Source organism: Phacochoerus africanus, chromosome 3, assembly GCF_016906955.1.
Source record: "Phacochoerus africanus isolate WHEZ1 chromosome 3, ROS_Pafr_v1, whole genome shotgun sequence".
In the NCBI taxonomy this organism is placed as follows: Eukaryota; Metazoa; Chordata; class Mammalia; order Artiodactyla; family Suidae; genus Phacochoerus; species Phacochoerus africanus.
The window spans coordinates 159,638,828-159,645,069 of NC_062546.1; positions in this window are offsets into that span (position 1 = coordinate 159,638,828).

A 6,242-nucleotide genomic window follows, 5' to 3' on the forward strand; every position below is an offset into this window, starting at 1 on the left:
GCTTCGCACAGGCTGCCTGGCCGACTCGGGAAGAGGGCGGCCGCCAAAGGTGGTCGTGCAAAGCTCCAGGCCCGGCTTGGGGGGGGAGGGAAACATCTTTTTTTTTTTTTAAACGAAAATCATTTTTAATATAAGTAGCTAAATAAACATAGTCCATGTCACAGAGGCCGCTTTCCTGGCCTTCCCATTCCGGCCCGCCTGTGGAATGTCTTCTTCCCAGGACTGCATAGCGGGGCTTCCCTCAAAGAACCAGAATTAAAGGCCAGGAAGGGGCGCAAAGATCAGGGTCCAGACCTCTTCAGAGGAGAAAATGGAACCCTATAAGGGTTAAATCCCGCAGTGACTTAGGAACCCAGCCACCAGCCTAGAACTCGGGTCTCTGAATCCTTCCTGGAGATACAACCAGGAGGAAACGGCGCAAGCATCTCCTCCACCATCCTTCCTTCTCCCTCAGCTCCCTCTGGCCCCCGCCCGCACCTGCGCGTCGCTTCCTTCCCCACCTCTCCTCCAAATGGCCTAGAAACTGGCAGGCAGACTAGGAATACCGGTTATCCCAGTTGTATCCCAGTCCTGATACATCCATTCGGTGTCCTGGAAGTGCAGGTGAGGGACGCTAAAGAACACCAGACTTGAACCTTTACTGACTTTTCCATCCCAACCCCTACCTCCTCTATGCGAAAGCCCCCGTGGCTCGTTTAGCCCCCCGGGTTACCTTACCCTTCTCAATCTCACCGAAGCCCCGGGACTGGATCCTACACATTGAAACTCCAACTAGATTCCACACCCTAAACACAGGCCCGACGGTCACCTAGTAATGAAGGGAGACACACGTGAATATATGCCCTGTATCTAGACTCTCAATCAGGAGCCCCAGAGGTCGACGGGCGGGGTGCAGCTGGATTCGGTTGGGATATGGTCTGGAGGTCAGAGATAGAGGATTTACACTAGCTACTGCTGTTAACTTTTATCCTTCTCAAGCCCTCTTTTTTCCTTTCTTTCACATTTTCACGTCCTTTCTCTTCAGTCCTAGAGAGGTTGTGGTCTGTCCTCTAAAATTAGAGAATAGGGTCGTGTGTCCACAAGTCCTTGAGACGTAAACCAAGGCACCCTCATATGAGGCACCTGCAGAAGGAGGGAACTGGCAAATTAATCCCCTCCACATTATGGTATCTCTTAACTGGAGATGAATTTTGCTGATATGTCCTCAAGCAAGGCACAAAAGATAATGATACTTTGCACATTTGCACAGCGGCTTTCAGCCACGAGGACTTCTGAAGGCTTTATATTGATTTTTTACTTGCCATAAGGGGAGTGTTGTTCTGTCCTCAGCCTCCAGGTGGCTTAAAGGGAGATTCAGTTGATTAAAAATATATATATATATTTCCAGTTGACACGGGCTGATAAATGCCAGTAAATCATGTATACCTCAAAATGTGAATTGGAGACTCTTTCCAATTGTCATCAAGGAGTCCGATGAAGCCAAAACTGAGAGAATGGGGTGGGGTGGGGTGGGGGGGCAAAAAGGACAGGTGGGAGCCTGCTGTTAGGCATGTGAAAAAGAAAATTTGGAAAGAAAATAAGCAAGATCCAAAACACTAAAACCAGTAAGGTGTCAAGATATGTTAGTTGGGGGCTTACAAAATGGAAAGGAATTGAAAAAGGGTAATGGAATAAAAAATAAAAATACGAACAAAATGCAAAATGACAGTAATCTCCTGACCCTGACATTCTAGATTACAAAGCACTGCTTAAATCACAAGACCCAACTGGCTATTCCTCCTCCTAAGGACTTACTTGACTGGCTGAAAATTAAGATTTCTTTCAAAAGTCATATGTATTTTTTCCAGAACTCAGACAACACAACTTTCCTGTCAATACAATCCTATCTAAAGAAGCCATGCAAGTTTTAAATCAGTTTACAAAAAAATAGATACCTTGAAAACCATTTTCTAGTTCATTCTCAAAGGTAAGTTAAATAGGTTACTTAACTTTTAAAAAAATCCAGCCAGAATAAAATGTATCTTTTAATTTAAAACTGATTAGTATTTATAGTTGCAAAATAAAAGAGATTTTATTATTTTATTTTTTAAGTTGCTTTTTCACTTACCCATCAGGCATCCTAAGTTTCCTCTTGTATATCTGATGTGCTCACCAGGACAAATAAATGCAGAATAAACAATGGTCACCACTACACTGCTCTAAAGAAAAGTAATAGGGTTATTATCAGCTATCACAGGAAGAACCCAGATCCAGGACAGAACTTTTGCCGAGTGTGAAAATTTTTAGCATAAAGTAGGAGCAATAAAGCCACTTTGCCCTTCAAAAGCTTTTCTCAATGCTGCAGGCATATCTTAAACAGTGTTTTACATTTCTCCAAGGGGATTGGACACTTGAGAAATTTACGTTTAGTCACGTCAGTTATGTGACTAAATAAAAAAGTAAGTATCCTTCCACGTTTCCAATTTGTTTGAATATTTCGTTTAGATTTGACCTTACAAAGTTTCTCATAAATGCTGACCTCTCATTTCTCCTCTCTCTCTCTCTCTCAGACACACACACACACACAATAGTCTACAGCTTTGAGTTGTAAAATTCACTGTTCTTAGAAAGCATCCAAGTGTTTGTCAGATCTGGGAACTGGGGCAGGGGAGAATGGGTAATGACATCTTAATGGGTATGGGGTTTCCTTTTGGGGTGATGAAAATGTTGAGCTAGACGTGATGATGGTTGTACAACATTGTGCATGTACTGAAAGTTACTGAAATATATACTTTAAAATGGTTTAAAATGGTGAATTTTATGTTACGGCAAGTTCACCTCAATTTAAAAATAAATAAATAGGGGTTCCCGTTGTGGCGCAACAGAAACGAATCTGACTAGCATCCACGAGGATGCAGGTTCAATCCCTGGCCTCACTCAGTGAGTTAAGGATCCAGCCTTGCTGTGAGCAGTGGTGTAAGTTACAGACAAGGCTCGGATCTGGTGTTGCTGTGGCTGTGGTGTAGGCCAGCAGCTACAGTTCCGATTGGATCCCTATCCTGAGAATCTTCATGTGCCATAGATGTGGCCCTAAAAAGCAAAATTAAATTAAATTAAATTAAATAAATAAATATATCCCTACTTGGAAAGTTTGCCATTTTTTCAGCAATAGTTCATTGGCCAAATGTGGCATAGGCAATCTTAAAATGAAAGAGAATTTGGAAAGATGAAAAGGACTATCTTGTCCATCACACTCAATGGAAACTAAAACAAAACAAAACAAAACCCATGGAGCATCTCCATGTACAACCCAGAAAATACATACAAATTTCATTTCATAAATGTTTCAGTCTCTCAACTTTTGCCATAGGCAGTTTCTTTTGCTGCCTAATCTATCTCTCCTGTTACAATGTGAAACCTATTGTTTGTATGCTGTCTTAGAAACAGAAAACACTTAGCCTCACCACAATGTTCCCTTGCTTAGCCTTGCCTTCCTCAGGCGAAATAAACAGGGATGGGTTTCTCCAGAGTTCAGTCATTTTAATTGATCTCCTTGGTACCCTTTTCAATTGCATCATTTGCTTGCAAGCCCCTCATAGAAGAAAGCATGGAGGGCCTCATTCCTCTGAGCAAAGAGCTCCTGTGTCATATACTCTCAGATCCTCAGTCTATCTCAGACACTCACCACTGTGTCCCTGTTTCTAAGCAGCCCCCTGAAGTTGATTCCCACTAAGTTGGCCATAGACTTATGCGTGAAGTTTGCAACCTGGGCTCTCAGCAAAAATTTCAGAGTTCCCGAACGTTCCTTTGAAACACAGTCCCCATATCCAGTACTTGTAAGAGTCCCTGTTTTCCAGTTCCCTCCCCACCCCAATCTCTTTCTGATGTAATCGCTGTGCTTGCACTCCTACTTTGTCTGTTTTTTATTTCAGTAAATACTACTTCCATACTGTTTATTTGTTCCTTAGGAGTCTTATAAAATGCCCAATTATAATAACACATCAATTATGAGTGCAGCATAGTAAAAGATAATAGTGTCTCACAGCCATAAAATTCTGATTAATGATATCCCTCACCTTGGGTGCTTGAATTTATGCTCACACAAATCCTGTAATAAGGAAGACCCTAATATGATAAGGAAGACTCTTAACCATGTGCCCTGGACACAGCCCTCCTTTCTGATGCAATTAGAAAATACTGACTAGAGTGATTATTTCAACATTTAAGGACAGTTAAAAGTATAATAAGAAGATCCTCCCAAGGATGTCTGCCAGAAATGTTATCTGCACTTGAGCCACATATATAACAAAAGGCATCATATGCATAGAGTACCAGAAGCACTTAACAGATATCATCTTGTCTCATCTTCACAACACCCCTATGAAGTAATATTATTATTATCCCCATTATACACATAAAGAAACTGAGACTCAGAGAGGTTAAATAACTCACCCTAGGTCACTCAATCAGAGAGAGGAAGAGCTAGGATTCAAGCCTAGACTTGTCTGATTGCAAAGCCCTTGCTCTTACTGCTTTGTAATTCTGCCTGTCACCACCTAATAAGCTTGGGACAACACAGGTGATGCCAAGAAGCATAAGTAGGGATCTTTCTTCCTGTTGGCTCTTAGAGATGATGGGGACTCTGACCCCAGTAGGGACTTAAAACAAAGCGTTGATGGTGGAGGCCAGTGTAAAACTGGCGGAGGGGTGAACTGGGGGTAATACCATCCCTTTGATGGAGGTGGAAACCACCTAATACCAAGAGCTGCTAGAGAACTTTGCATGGTGCCCAATGCCCAAGTCCAGCTGATAGTACAGCTCCCCTTTCAGAGCATTATGTGTGATAGGATGGAAAAAATAACAAATAGGTTGGTGAGAAGCTCAGATTTATGCTCTTTGATATGAAAAAGGAACAGTAGATCAAAATAAAATATTTGGGGGTTTTCTGTTTTATTTTTTAGACTGCTTACTGCTGAATTTTATAATCAGTATGAAAAGTTGGAGCATTACAGAAATGTTTGTTATCTCAGAAATAATCTAAAAGAATTTTTGACACTGCAAAAGGAAATAAGAGCATAATTAGTATAGATTTTACATGTTTAAGGACGTTATATTTAAGCTACTTAGCAACATACAGATTTAGTACTGGGTATAGGAGATTGGGATTTCTTTATAGTGGCAGAAGAAATGCATTTTTTTTTAAATTTTTTCCCATGATTTTATTCCCTTGAAAAAAACAATCATTTTCTTTTAATGTTTGTGGAACAGATCAAAAACATCCTGTCTGAGACATTTGAGAGAAAGAAAAGGAAAAAGAAAAAGAATAAGAAAGGGTCTTATTTTCCCTCTGCATACTACTTTAAAAGAAACTTGTCTTCTATGATTCAGAGTTTGTCTTTCAGTAAGAGTCTTGGTCCTTTTGTATTTTCACAACCAGGTTGCTGGTGACTCTGAAACCACCTTAGGTCTTCTTTGGGTTTGGGTGGACTTCTCTGCGAACACTAGCAGAAAAGTTGATTCTGAGCCATTAGATACCAAGACCCTTCCCCAAACCAAACAGACCTTCTGATGGAGGTTCTGGAATTGACTCCTTTCTGCAATGGAGCAGGTTGTTATTCAATTTTTAGGAAATCTCACCAATCCGTTGCCAATAAATGACCACTGAGATTCTCTCTGGAGACCAAGGAAACCCATGGGTACCTCCCCTAACCTCTCCCTCTTGCCCTTTCCAAGTTACCAGTATCTCCCTGGAGGGAGTTTATACACATGTCTGGTGCCCCAGCTTTTGTGGCTGCTGCCCAAGGAAGGGGCCCTTGTATTGCTTGGCTCTGATAGCCACAAGGGCTTGAAGAAATACATTTTTGAGAATAATTTTCCATACTTAGAAGATGTTCTCCTAGGAGAGTTATAATATTTACACAGGTTTCTTCAGTCGGCAATGTGCTTTCATGTTTTCTTACTTAGTACTCTAAAAACTGCACAAAACTTTTGATCACAGACATCACACATCAAGTCAATCCCAGAAGCCCATTTGCTATGTGTGCATGTGTCCCTCTGGAAGTAGGAAAGGTTTTGCATAAGAGGAGTTGGTAATGAAGGATATTAGGATATTATAGGTTTGGAAAGGAGACTGGATTAAAAACAACCTGAACTGAAGATAAAAGTGAACGAAAGAGCAGGGAGAAAGAGAGTGGGCAGTGTGTACATCGGAAACAAACTTCAGATTAGAAGTCAGGAGGCAGAGTTCCATCTTCACTAATAAG